Here is a 15,569-nt window from a genome sequence, read left to right as displayed (position 1 = left end):
TCTCTGACAGGAAGGTGCTAAAAGAGTGCCCCTGGCTGGGAGCTAAGAGTCTGCTGAGACCCCCAGCCTGCAGGATCCACCTCAGGGCTGGCATTGAGAGCAGCTCTCACCTAAGCTGGGAGGCACTAGCTCTTCTTTTATCCCATCGGACATACTCAAGAACTTCCTGGGCACGGCACAGGGACGCCTTCCTAACTGCAACAGTTATGTCCTAATGAACGGCCTCTAATCCGAATTTCTGCAAGTGTCTCGTGCAAGTGTGGACTCTTCATATAGATTCGTATGTTTTACTCCCATTTTATTTCAACTCCAAATTAATGTCTAATGATTTAGCATCATTTTCCTCTTCTTCCTCCTGCCTCACCTTCTCTCCCATAACCAAGTAAGTTTAAACTTCCTAAAATAGCTATTTAGTAAGTGTGGGCATATGCATACCGTCCCCGAAGCAGGAGATAGTTAATTCTGCATTGAGCGTAGAGGTTAGTGAGTTCAAAGGGATCTCAATAAAGGTGGTACCAGCCAGCCCCTCCTTCCACATTGCTGTAATACAAGCTTATGCTACATTTAATTTATTAGCCTAAGACAAGCTAATTGCATAATTTCCACAAAATAGAACATGTTGTTCATAGTAACTACATGCTAATTCCTTTGAACACAACAGTAATTATACAGTGACTTTGCATCTCTTGACAATCGTGTGATTAACTGGTGTTTGGTGTTTTAAGCTGTGTGTGAGATCAGCATCAAGGCAGACAGGGTTTGTGCATAAAAGGCCACCTTAGTATCCTCACTCTGTCCCCACGAACTTTGCTTCTTTTTTAATGCTGGTGGGTTTGCACACAACCCACTTGGGTAGGAGGGCTGCTGCCCCCGCAGCCTTGACATTTAAGGCCCCCACACAGAGACAGCAAACGTTTTGGGGGCATAGAACAGCATGTACTCAAAGAAGGCAATATCCGTGGTTGCCCAGTTAATACACATCTGTAAAAAGTTCAAGAAACACACAGGTGTAATGGCTTGAGTTTTATGTCTAAATACAACCTCAAAATCACACTTCAGGCTGAGTACTTCCGAGAAATAATTACACTTTTGAGGATGTTGGAAGGTTTGTGGCCTTCAGGATTCTGTCTCATAAAGACAAGAAAGAAGAGTCATTTTTGCCTGAAGTGCTGACTTGGCTTTGAACATCGCCTTTACAGAATATTCTGCTCTGGGTTACGTTCACAGCAGTGAACCCCCTGGTGCTTCTAATTAACGTTCCTCCATCGTCTAATTAACGGTCTCCTCTTTCCTCCCCCAAACCCTTCATCAGCCCCTCCAGTTTTGGTAAGAAAATATACCAAATACACCATTATTTTCCCTTGAATATCCTGTTCTGATTAGTTGCTTCAACAGAAATCACTCTGAAGAGTGAGGTCACAAAGACTCCCTGTGGATTTAAAATGAAAACTATTTTCATTATAAAACTATGGGTAAGTAAAGAAAATGCAAAACTGGGGAAAGCAATAATTTCACAAAGCACAGATTTCATACCCAAGTTTAATAACATGCAATCAGCAGCCTGACTCAGCTTAGAGACCATAAAGCCCCCCTTTTCCCTCCTTTTCCTCCCAACTCTTCAGGTTAGATGGGAGAGACGTTCCTTAGATTTCAACCCTTGTGGTTTGGGGTTGGCACCTCTCTAGGACTCTCCAGGTTTCTGGTTTAATAACTTAGTTTCTGGCATTTGACCCAGGTGTGGAAGCACTCAGGCCATCCCCCTTGACCCCAAGGACCTGTGTGCAGGGCATGTCAGGTCAAGGCCACCCCAGCCTGGAGGAAGGGACGCCTCCTCCAACCTGGCCTGCAGGATGACAAGGGCCCCTCCGCCATCACTCCTGCCCTCTGTTTTTGTAAAGCAAAATCAGGAGCCAATGGCCTGACTTGCCTGAGCCCAGAAAGGATCACGCCTTCTGATTCAGGTATCAGTTCTGTGCTGATTTGTTTTCAAGTGGCTCCTGGAATGATTTCAGAAGTTCTATAAACTTTGGCTTTACAAAACCAAAATTGCTTTCAGAGGCAGATTTAATTTCCAGCAATGGAAAAGGTGAGTCACTATATCTCAGGCTCCCTTGGAGCAGGGAAAGAGAAGGATCATCTCTGTGGTACTTGGATTCCTGTATTTACCCCAAAGCAGCAGCCTGTAGCAGTTTATCATTGCAAGTCTTTTATATTCACTGAGTCTCAGTGTCAAATATGTACAGTAAGCAGAATATATATAGGTACTATATATAGATATACTTTTTCCTTAAACTGCCAGGTTTATTACAACAATAACAAAATCAAAATTAAATAAGATGTAGTGACACTTTACGCTTTTGAAAACCTGAGACCCGCGTATAAGCAGATATTCCCAAGCCCACCGCCTCGGACCGAGCCCTGCTCCACGCGGCTGCCCTGCCGCGCAGCTGGTCCGACCAGATGCCTGTTTCTGTGGAAGACTGTCATCAGGGCCCTTCACTTCCACCAGCTTGACGCGATGACTTTGGGGGCTCCACACCCCCAGGTCGCCGCCGAGGATGGGACCTCAGGCGGGACACACGATCCTGAGCTTGTGAAGAGAAGTGAATGATCCCAGCTGACAAGGGAGGCCACTCTGCCTTCCAGAACCTGCCACGCGGCTGCCACCCAGGCCCGCAGGCTCTCTGTGGGGGCGCCAGGAACCCGCTGCAGCCTGGCCTCGGAGGCCCTCTCCCGTGGGTGTTTTTGAAGACTTCTGGCATCCTGTCCATGAAGATAGATGATTAGATAAACAGATGATGATAGATGATAGATAGATAGATAGATAGATAGATAGATGATATGCACAATAGAGGAGTAAAAGGTTCAAAGAAATGAAGAGAAAACATATGTTTCTGCAGTTCAAATTTCTGATTTTAATTAAGATCCACATTTGAAGTTATTTGAGAACTGGCATGCCACCAGTTATTGAAAAGCCCATCAACCAATTTCTAAAGAGAAATAGCATTTGAAAATGTTTAAATCATTCTGCTCTACTTGGAAAGAAAATATGTTAGAAGCAAAAACTTTTACCTTTTACCTCTGTTCTCTTTACATTCTATAGAGTCTGATAAGTTTGTTTATTCATTTAGAGTCTGGTAATAAGTATTTAACATTCCACTGAATTAGATAATATCAGTAGAAGAATTTTCTGAAACAAATACTTACTGGGAGAACAGTGGCTACTGGTTTCAATATGAATAATTCCTATACTTGTAAGTTTTCAAGTCTTGTGTTAGTGAATATTAAAGTATCATGCATTGTAAGCTTTTGAGGGAGAGCATGGAGTTTTCATTGTCTATAACTTATATAATAAAATTAATTCATTTCCCACTATTTACAAAGCACTGTACTAGATACCTTGAGAATTACACAGATTTTTCACTTAATACAAGCTCTATAAAAAGCAGTTATGCTTAAGCTTATGTTTATTGAGCACTTACAAGTGCCAGGCTTTGCATTAAGCATTATATCATTCAGTCTTTACATTAACCCCCAAAAGTGCTATTTTGTCCCCATTTTATAGAGAGAAAATGAGCCTCAAAGAAGCTGTTCCCAGTATCTCACAGTTAGCAAGTAGCAGAGCAGAGATGCTTCTGTCCCCGCACCTGTGTACTAAGAGCTCCACCGCAGACCTGCTGCCCCTTCTCAAAGGTACTTCAGTCTAATGAGAGGAGAGATTAAGGGTCAGAGGGAAAATTTAAAAAAAAACCGCATGAGCCTGAAAACATGCATGTAAAATTTTAAAGCAGTAAAGAATTGCATGCATGTTTGCTAAATGGGAAACCCGCAAGTAATAACTTGTGACTCCTCTTGCATTCATTTACACAGTTATTTAATCCACACGGTGGGTGAGCATTTTGCACATATGTGAATCCTTCCCTCCACTGCATCCTGCCCTTACTGATGGCAGACTGTGTTTCCTATTTTGGGAATCTTCCATGGCTGCTAGTGCAGTGACACACACATAGTAAGTGATTTATAAATATTTGTGGATCGAATGAGTAAAGGAATTACAGGCAATTAAGACAATTTTGTATATGGCTGTGTGGAGTGGTCTACACAAGGGAGTGGCAGTAGTTTACGTGAGAGAGCAAAGGGATAGATAAGATAAATGAGAAAGGACAGAGCCAGAAAATGGGCTATAAAAGAAGCAACATTTATGGAGTACTTACTATCTGAAGTGCTTTAGCGGCAGTAAACCACTCATTACAACAATCCCATGAGGTAGGTACTGTTATTATTCTCGTTTTAGAGATGAAACAGAGAGAGAGAGAGAATTTAACATCACCCAGGCAGGAAGTTCTTGTGCCAAGAACTCATGCAGTTTTGTTCTGCCCTTGCCTGTAGAGAGGATCTGAGGGTATTTGAGCATCCAAATGGATGCTAAGAATAAAGGAGAACGATCAGAGGTTATAACAAAAATTCTTGCTTGGAATGTTATAGCACCACCTACCACTGAGAGAAAGCAGGAATGGGAAAGCACGGGGCAAAGGAAGCAGTTGTGCTGTGCTTTCCACATTCAGCTTAAGTGGGCTTCAGCACATTCCTAGAAAGTCATCTTAGGAAAGGAGGAGTGCAGAAGGCTGACCTGGGGACCACGGGGTCATAATAATAAAAAGAAAACCAGACAACAACAACTGACCTTTGTAAAGCCTTTTGTATTTTGTGTTTAGTGAGATAATTAACACGTACTCTAAATTCACTGATTGAATGTGGTCGTTCTTTTCCCATGTACAAAGTTATTTGACAAATTATTTTCTTGTTCTTCACAGTTCTGTAAAGTTGTTATGTTTCTAGGTTTGGAGAGAAAAACGCTAAGACTCGGAGTTTCAGGGATGTGTCGTTGGTCTCTCCTCCGATTTGGGGTAGCTGACCTGCCTCTGACCTGGCTCCTTCTTGTCAGGTGGAGTCAATCCAAAGGAAAGCCAGTCAGAGCAGCCTTCCCAACCTGGTAGCACAAGCTGAAGTCCCCCCATTCAGCCGGTCTCTATCTCATCCTCTGTTTTCTTTAGCAGCAGAGCACCCTCTACATTTTGTGTGGCTTGTGGCTTATCTCTACATTTTGTTTATTTTCTATTTGCTCTCCCTGGAATAAAAGCTCTATGAAAGGTCTGGGCTCAATCTTGTTCTCTGATCTTTTTTTTGACCCCTAATTTTTTTGGTTGCGTTGGGTTGTCGTTGCTGCACGCAGGCTTTCTCTAGTTGTGGCAAGTGGGAAATACTCTGCTGTGGTGCGCAGGCTTCTCATTGCAGTGGCTTCTCTTGTTGTGGAGCATGGGCTCTAGGCACCTGGACTACAGTAGTTGTGGCGCGTGGGCTCAGTAGTTGTGGCTCATGGGCTCTAGAGCACAGGCTCAGTAGTTGTGGCGCACGGGCTTAGTTGCTCCGCGGCATGTGGGATCTTCCCTGCCCAGGGGTGGAACCCAAGTCCCCTGCATTGGCAGGCGGATTCTTAACCACTGCGCCACCTGGGAAGTCCTTGTCCTCTGATCTTTACCCAGACAATATCAGCAAGTAGTAGGCACTCACTTGAGGTTTGTTGCAGAAATGAACGAAACCCAAATCCCTATTCAGTCAATAACAGTGGAATGTTGGTGAGAAAGCACACGATGGTGGAGCCTTGCATCCTCGGGGTCCCCTCACACTGTTCTGGCTATGAGATAACTGCTTGTTTGCAAGAGTTAATGGGGGCAGCAAATGAAAGAAAATACGAATTAGGGAACTTTACAGGAAAGTTCCCAACAGCAAAAAGTCGTTGTTTTGGACTAGCACTGGTAAGATCATAGGGCAGCCAGATGTAGCAAGCAAACTGTACAGCAGGGTGTACCAAACAGGCATTTGGTACTTACCCAAATTTACACTTAGTTTACATTGATAAATGTATTAATTTATTGTCAGCCCCTACGGAAAACACACGCTTTAACAAAAAATTCACATTAAATATAATGTTTAGAGTTTCTTTCACATATCCTATATTATTTTAAGGGTTTTCTTTTATTTATTCATTTATTTATTTATTGGCTGCTTTGGGTCTTCATTGCTGTGTACAGGGTTTCTCTAGTTGTGGAGATAGGGGGCTGCTCTTTGTTGTGGTGCATAGTTTTCTCATTGTGGCAGCTTCTCTTGTTGTGGAGCTCAGGCTCTAGGAGCCTGGGCTTCAGTAGTTGTACCCGGGCTTAGTTGTCCATGGCATGTGGGATCTTCCCAGCCCAGGGATTGAACCCATGTCCCCTGCATTGACAGGCAGATTCTTAACCACAGCACCACCAGGGAAGTCCAGGTTTTCTTTTTAACGTGAACAAGTCAAGTGCATTGCTTTGTCCACATGTTGTTTCTGGGATCTTTCCTGCCACATCCAAAGGTAAATCAGTTCCATTAGTTTCTTTGATTAGTTAGTGATCCTCCATGCTCTGTACATGACCTATAATGCACAGAATTTTCCTTTAAACATCTGAATCATAATAATTTTCACATCAATCTGTGGGCATGTGTGGTCTCCAGTTGGAAGAAAACCTTGGGAATTTGCGTAAAAGCTGAACAGAGTACAAGAAAAACTAGAGTCCTCCCAGGTCCACCACTGAGCAGCTGTCATACTACAGGCAAGAAACACAGTGCTAGAGTCTGCAAAATGGGGAGAAGGAGAACCCCTAATTTACAGAGTTGTGAGAATTAAATAAATGTGTCAGGCAAGTAGTAATAGCTTAACATTTAACTATATTATCACATAATGATAAATTCCTGAAAAGCTGTCCAGCTGCCATGAGTGGGACTTTAAGGGCCTTTCGATCCCTCCTGTTCCTTACAGTGGATTTCAGGGTTATAGAGAAACAATCCTCTCTTTTCACAGCATTTGAGCAAAGCATATTTCTCTCCTGCTTCAGGTGCATCAAAAATCTTCATAATTGCTGCTGAAATTTCCAGTTCAGCATTCCAGGTATGGGTTTCTCTGTAACACCACCTAGAGACATCTGGTCATGGCTTTTGTGTGGTTAAAAGGCCTCCCCTGCGAGGACACCTTTAGGGTCTGTGCAACCTGACCAATCTAACCCCCTCTTCCCAGTGTCCAAGAGGTGGACGGGATAGGGTGGCGGGCTGGGTTTGGAATTAGCGGCAAGGTGGGATTTGGTTATTCCAGTTTACATTAAGTCCTGGGGATGGAAACCAGAGACTCATGCAGCCAGATAGACAGGTTCCCTGCCTTCCAAGGTCCTTATTTACAAATCCAGGTAAGAGCAATTAAGCTTCCATATAACTCCATTCTTTTGTGAGGCACCCTTCTTCAGGTTCTTGGCATGTTTCTCGGTCCTCACCGCTGTGCGGGTTGTCACTCAACCCCTGCTCTGGGTCACTGCAGGTCAGTTGAAGCAGCCAGCACTGCCCACCCACCCTTTCCTGGTTATGGCTTAACAGAAATACTTCCCTCAACACAGAAAGCGCAGCTAAACCAAGCTAACCAAGCTATAGCATTTAGCAAACCTTACTGAAGACGTTGAAGATGTGGAGAGGGAAATATAATAAGAAAAGGAGAATGTAATCCTACACGGTAGCCATCTCCGATCCAAAGGAGGCAGCAGTCGAGAGCATGGGCCTGAGAAATGGGTGGCCTGGGTGAAAGAGTGAGCTTGACAGGTTATTTAAAATCTCAGTGTTTCAGAGGGCAACCACCCCACGCAAGTGTCCTGAATAGGTGGGTCACCCTAAGTGTTACCTAGACTTCTGCTTGGTCCTAGTGAGCATCCAGTCACCGAGTGCTGTTGTTACTGTTGTTGCCATTTCTGCCTGCTTCTCTTTAGTACCCAGCCAGCCACAACACTTTAGGGATTAACCCACCTCCTGCGACAACATTCTCACTACCCATCCATCCCCCAAGTCTAAATCTCCAATTTTTTCTGGGATTCAGAAGCTGGAGAAAAATCATTCTTACCCTTCCGTAAATTCAGAAAGACAACTTCATTATTATGTAGCTCAGTTAAGTTTCTTATTAATTGTATCCCCCCAATAATGGAATAGTGTTTTTATTTTGCTCTGTAAACCACAAGTTCCATTAAAGTGCTTTCTCCCCAGAGGGGTATCATCCTTGAGGTGACAGAGGCAAAGAGGAGACAGACAATAAAATAAAGGTATAATTTATTAAATTATAAGTATATATTTATAATGGTACATCATATATTTATATTAAATATTGTTTTAATTAATATATTAAATTAATTTTAATTGATATTACATTAATATTTAATATATTGTATGTTATATATTACAATATATATTGTATTTAATATATTGTATATTTAATATAAAATATAACATATATTTAAAATTATAAACAAAATGAATGCAGCAAAAACTGCATAATTACTAATTGAGAAGAGTGCTATGGGCAGTTCTCTGTGATCAAAAATAATCACGGGGACCACGTCAGACTATGTAGTCAGGAAAGCCCTCTTTGAAGAGGTGGCATTTACAGAGAGACCTCAAGAATGAAGAGCAGCCAGCTGGGCAAAGGGCAGAAAGACGAGGCTCCGTGCACCACAGCATCCTGCCTTTGCCGGTGGTACTGTGTTTGGTAATCAGCACAGACACTGTGATGCGGAGAATGTTGATTCCTCTGGAAACTCTCTCCTGCTGCCCAAGAGATGAGTAACAGTTGATGTTAACCAACGAAGGTGATGCTGGTCCCCTTCGCCAGTGACTGGTTTGGGGGTGGGTGTGACACTACACTCTGGCAAGGAAGAACATAAGCAGATTTTGAGACTGTGGTGCAATAAACAGACATGCTATGGCTGAATAGAAAAATACGAAAAGATGCATCCTTGGTGAAATTCCTGAGTCATTGGACAGCCTTGAAATCTGACGCCAGATTTCACCTAATGCGAGATAAATAAAATACTATTTGTTTAAGTAATTGTTAGATTTTTTTCTGTTATTTGCATCTGAAAACGTTCCTAATATAGCAAAGTAGTGGCATAATCGTATTTGAAGGAGGTCATTCTTAAGGGGGATCCTCTGTTTTGGAATCTTTTATTAAGATTCCAGTGCTATATGGAAAACTGGATCACTAACTAAACATTACTGTACATTTTCTGTGGTGAGTACAGTTTAGGTCACAAATTTGTGATCACACGGACTTAACAGATGCAAAGGGAGACATCACCGCAGAACGAGAGGAAAGACTTCAGAGACCTGTCACCTTAGATGGAGATTCTGCCAAATGAGTGTTGGCTCTTCTGAGAAAAAGCGGGGTTAAGTCTTGTGTAATTGTCACATCCGACTTCATTCCGTCTTTTCTTTAAGCCAGCTGGTTACCTGTTAGTGAAATAATTCTCAAAGTCTTTCTATAGTAAAGGTTATATTATTTGATGTTCTATGACTCATTCTCTGCTGTTTTACATAATTTTTGTGAGAATGAAACTCAGATATGGGTACAAGTAAGTCTTCGTTTCCACTGCCAAAAAATAAATAAATAAAATGCTTGAAAAAAAGAAAGGTAATAGTATTGTCTCTTGATAAAGAGACTGAGGACCCTTTAAGATAATGATACAGATGGAATGTGACAAGAAATCAGGCCTTCACTTTTTCTTTTATTATATCAAGACATTCTTCCCACACAAAAGTCATCAGTGTAGCTGAACCTGCCAGTGAAAGAACAAATAAATCCTGAACTTTGGATCCAATTAAATCCCATCTGACTAAACTCAATACGCAGTTCTCACCTCTGGGAGGATTTGAGACAAATCAAGCTCCATAGCCCTGAAATGTTATGCCTCTCCACGTAATAATACAGACCTAGCCAGAAAATTTCCACAAGATTTAAGTAGTGAGGAACAAGTAGTAATGAGGAAACAATAACAGTTAGAATAAGACCTATCTCCAATCTGTCAGTGGCAATGGGTGAATTAATCAATCTATCTATGTCAGATATTTTTAAAAATCTACCGTCATCTATTTCATATTTTTTGCCATGAGATAATTATCAAAAATATACTTTCTGGTTTTTTTGTTCAATATTACATATTTTTTCCAGTCTTCTTTCTTTTTCCTCTGCAAAATTGTTGCACTTATCGTTAATAAATGTTTTCTGCAAGCTTTTAAAAAATTGTTTTTTAAATAATTAAGGCATTACTTCTGATATGGTCCCATACCGCTTGTCTTATAGCAATAAAGTCAACTTTCCTTTAACCTGCCTGACTGGTAAGGTACACCTTCTGAATGAGTCAGAGTTCTATAGGTGCAAACAACAGAAATAGGCTCTGGTTAATTTATACGAAGAAAACTTACTGAAAGATGTCAGACCTTATTATCTGGCAGTAAGTCTAGAGAACCAGACTTGGAAATGTGCAAAGACAAGGGATCCCTGGTGGTCTCAGATCTGGGAAGAAGGAATAGTGTCATGGTGTCAAGGATCCAAAACCTCACCCTTGGATTAGATGAATTCTTACCATTTTCTCTGTGTTTAATCTTTGACCCAAGACTTAAATTCCAGGAATAAGTATCTGGTTGACCTAGTTTTAGTCACACACTCAAACTTCAGTTAAGAAAGTGAAAGGGGTCCTGGAGTGCAAGTTTGCCAGGCTGAAACAACCAAAATTAATAACAATAGTAATAATACAGTTATTATTCCTCTAAAAGAAATGTGGTGTTGTCAAGACGGGGAGCTGAATTCTGGGCAGTCACAAATTACAGGTGCCCAGTACACCATCCCTAACCACCTTTTGTTAATTACCTTACCTATTTTCAATTCATGGCTAAATGAAAATAATTCCCACAGCCATTCTGAAAACCCAGGAAGCTCCTTGTCATTTGCTTGATAACCTCAGTCACTGAACTACAGGAAGGGCTAAGTGGATCTTATTCAAGCTGGAGTTCAGAACAGTGGAAAGCTTGAGGGGTTCTTGACATAGTCAGTCCTCTAAGAGGGTTCTCTCCCCACTGCTGAGTGGTGACACAGTCAGCTGACTTGCTGAGAAAGTAGCTGTCACAATAACGCTGAGTCACAGGGAAAGGTATGGATGACATCACCCAAATGATAAGATCAGCTGTGCTGCCTGTCCTTCCACACCAGCTGGGCAGCCCCTACTGCAGCACAACTTCCTTCTCTTCCTTAGGATTCTGTATTATCCAGAATGCCCATCTCATCCCGCATCTTGAATCTCCCTGTTGCCTCCTTCTTCCTGCTGGTGACTTGCTTTTTTTACCTTAAGAACATCTTACCCCTCATCCACCCACCCCAACCACAAAGCATTATAAAGTGAGGCCAAAGAATGATTATTACCATGCTTTTCCCTATGTTTTTAGCAAGGAAATCCTCCCTTTCTTTATTTTTACTGGGCACAGGGTGTCTCAATAGAATAGAATAGGATAGGATAGGATAGGATAGGATAGAATAGAATAGAATAAAAAAAAATAAATAAATTTTTAAAAAGAAGTCCTCAGATAGGAGAGGCGACAAATGTTACACTAAGGAGGACGGTTACCAGCTGTTTAACAGCTCCAGACTCATCACGGAGCAGACTGGGAGAAGTCCTCTAAGAAGCACTTCCATTCTTCGCTTGGGTTTTTGACACAGGTGACAGAAGTATTGTTAGCACAAGCTCGGCCTCTCTGTGCACCGGCGCAGAGTCAAATCCCGGAGACAGAGTTTCCGGTGAAGTGGAAAAGGATGGCTTTTTTACTTTAGCAGGCAAAGGGAGACACACCGGGCTCTGCCTCAAAAACTCTGTGTCTCCACCACAGGGGATCTGGTGAAGGGTCTATAACAGTGGTTCATGGCGGGGTCTGACAAGATGAGGTGTGAGTAAGGCTTGCCCCCCCTCTCAGGTGTCATCTCCTCTCAGGTGGCCTTCTGTTCTCCTAACCTTCATGAGCGTCTCTGGTCCCTTTAACCTTGCCTCAGGTGGTTTCTTGGCTGCTCCTCCCTTGATTAGCAGCTGTTTGAATCCACCCTTTGGAACTCAGGGAAGGCTGTGGAGGCTGCAGTCTTGCCTGTAGAAATGTGGGACAAAAGGAGGACTCTGCAGCCCGGGATCCCCACTTGGTTTCAGAGCCTGGGAGCCCCACAGGCCCCACGCCGTTTCAGCATTGGGAGATAGTCAAATACAACCTGTTAGGTAGTTTTAAGAAAAAGATAAACATTTTGATTACATATTGGTTTTTCTCAGGGTAAGGAGAATGAGGTAGTTTCTCATCCCCTTGCTGAGACAATTTTCTTATCCTGTCTGTTCGTAGATGAGTTTCCATCCCTGATTGCGAGTTCAGTTATTGTAGAGACGATTAAGTCAGAGATACTTTCAGAGCAAGTGTATACTTGAAAGTGATCAGAAATAATTTGGACAAGCTTTTCTTCATTTTCTTTCTCAAATAATGGAAGCTGTCATAAGAGCCATCTGTAGACTTGTGTCATCGGCTGGGCAGAGCATGTATAACTGGGTCTTGGAATCTGAATGGCCCACAAATATTTCCCTGAACTGTTCTGAGAGGTTGGTTATCCTCCAAGCTGAAGCAGAAGTTCACATTTTACTCTTTTACTAGTATCCCTGCAATCAAGGAAACAGAAGAGTGAGAAAAGGAAGATGGGGAAGCCAGTGGAAAAACACCTTACCAAGACAATCTTCCAGTTTTGGGTTCCTGCCTGCCCAGGGCCCCCGAAAACCCACACCTCAGCATGTTCTCCCTCTCCATACTAGTCAGTGACCACCTGTACTGCTTATAAAACTGCCTACAGGGAGAATTTGTTCAAGACTGTCTTTCCATCCCTGGATGAGGCTATAACGTGGTGGCAATTCACTTTCCCTAGGATTAATGTATTGTGAGAATTCACCTGTAAACTGGGCTTAAGTTGTCTCTTTTTCCATCACTTGGTCAGAGGGGACAACTCTCCCCCTCGCTCCCCCATGAGGCCCTAAGCGTGAGTTGAGGGAGGGGCAGTGGCGAAACAGTGACAGGTGGCATGAGAGTTTAAGATACATGTACATGTGATTTATTCATGGCTTCTGGGCGTGTTCAGGCTAGGGTCCAATGTTTCATTTCTGTCATAAGTCTGCTGATACACCCTCCCGAACATATCTGATGATACCACGTGGCAGCTCTAGCTGCGCAGTGACCTGGTGTTCCATGATCAGACACACAGTGACCACTGGAATCTAGTGACATATCCAGAGACAGTTTTGATATGAGACGGTTCATGTTATCCCCAGTTCGCAGACCTCGTAAGTTGTGTTGGCTGGTTCTTCAGCCTTTCTGCCCGAATCCTTCCAACAAATTCCCTTTACTTACATTTAACGGAGTCTACTTTTGTTTCTCACAAGCAAAGAGCCCTTATGCATAAAACTGGTGTGCTGCTCAGGCAGCTTTGACAGCAGTTGGTTCCTCCATTCACATAAAGTGAATTATGTATTTTTGCATAGCATATGTTACACCATGACATTATTTTGTTGATCTGCTACAGCAAAACATAAGAAATGGAGTTTTCCACTGTGCCCACGTTACAAAGAAAGTAGCTTGGGTCTTTCAGCTCTACAGTAAAGCAAAGCAAAACACCACAGCACTACTTATATCTAATCTGATCCTAGACTTCCTTCTGTGGTTATTTCCCATCTAATTCACACAACTTTTCAATGTTGTGCATTCAAATAGCCTAAGAGAAAATTACATATCCCACTCCAGAAATTATGCCAACTTTATAGAAAAGAAAAATAAACTACAGAGATTTTTGCATACCTTAATAAGAATTATATTATACCTTCCTAGGTTAGTTTAGAACATTAAAAGTGGAAAAATATTAATACCGTTCTTAGGCTGCTTTTTCCTCAAAAACAACACCCTAGACATTGGTTATAGAGATAGCCAGGTAGCGGGAGGACAGAAGTGAAAGGGAGACTTTTCACTGCTTTCCCTTAAAATTTTGCATTATGTGAACAGATATCTATTTAAAAAATAAAGTAAAATGAAGGAAGGTAAATAATCTAATAAGTATTTGCATGTATTGATGTATCTTTGTATGATGGAATAATAAACATCCTTTAAAAATCATGTGTTTAGGCAACACTAAATAATAATGTTTAGGGGTGCACACTGGGTGGTAAAAACATAAAGAAAAATAAGGAAACAATTACCATAAAGTCACTAGGGCAATAAATTTCAGCAGGGAGGAAGAGGGTTATGTTAGAAGAGTGTTTCTAGGGTGGCTGAGAGAGGTGGTAGCGCGAGAGTGTTTACCTTATGATATTTCAATTTGCAGTTTCCTATATTTGTGTTATATTTAAAATATAAAACTTTTAAGGAAGAAATATTGTTTTTTAAGGACTTTTTAATGGGATAGGAGAATGCTCACAATATAAAAATCAATGGAAAAAAGAAAGATACACAATTCTGTATGCAGTATGATTTCAATTACGCATATACTTGTTGGATATTTGTAGAAATAGACGTTAAGATAAATGTACAAATGTTCATCGCACTTTTTAGTTTTTTTTATTTTATATTGTTGCCATATTTTCTTAAATGTACAATATAATAATTTGTAAGATGAAAGTTTCATTACAAACAATAAGGTGGTAACCCTACCTTGTAGGGCAAATATTAACCCTTAATCCTCTTCAGTTCCTGTGAACATAGGCATTTAACACGATATAATCATAAAATTTTAGAGCTAGAAAAAATCGTGAGACCATCTTCTCACACACCTCTGTTTTACAGATGTAGAAACCAAGCAGCAGATAAGCTAGCTGACTTGGCCAGGATCCAGATTAGTTAGTCGACGACCTAGGAGAGGGCTCTGCCCCCTGGCTCTGCACGGAGGGAAGACGCATAGCCATGCTCTCTAAGGAAAGTTTCACCACCTGTTCAAAACATGAGTATGTAAGAATCATAATTAAGCAATATCACCAATGAAATATAAATTTGTAATGTAATAACAACCTAATAAAGCAAATGCCAAAAATGAATACTGGAGAAATTTTATTTTTGAATTTTTTAAAGAAAGAAAGGAAGAAAGAAACAGCAACAACACACCTTGAACTTCTATAAGACTTGCTTGAATTCACCCATCTAATATAGGAAATGTAGCTTGTGACTGCAATAAAGTCCATCATTGATGCTTTTAATGTTATAAAAATGACACGACGTGTGCGGGGACTGCTTTAAATAAAGCTTGTTTTGACAGGCTCTTTCTGAGTTCCAACTCATTTGTACTTTAGTCTCACTTCTGTGCCAGGTGGACCCAAGCAACTTGGACAAACCACATGTGACCTCAACTGTACCTCCCAGAGAGAAGGAAAAAAATTAAAAGTAATAGACAAATTACTCCCCCTAAGTTCTAATTGCCACCTAGCCTGTTTCTATTGTTTGACCACTTTTTAAAAATTAGTTTTCTAAACCCTTCAAGTTTTAACTCCTTAGTATGTAATACTGGAACTTTCTTCCCCACCTGTTACTCCTTGAAAGATGATCTCCAACCTCTAACCTTCATTGAGGACCTACTATGTGTCAGATGCCGTCCTCAGGCTTGGGAATTCAGAGGTAAGGTAAACATA

This window comes from Hippopotamus amphibius, chromosome 6 (assembly GCF_030028045.1).
Source record: "Hippopotamus amphibius kiboko isolate mHipAmp2 chromosome 6, mHipAmp2.hap2, whole genome shotgun sequence".
NCBI classification, from domain to species: Eukaryota; Metazoa; Chordata; class Mammalia; order Artiodactyla; family Hippopotamidae; genus Hippopotamus; species Hippopotamus amphibius.
Note: the sequence above shows the minus strand (reverse complement) of the source record.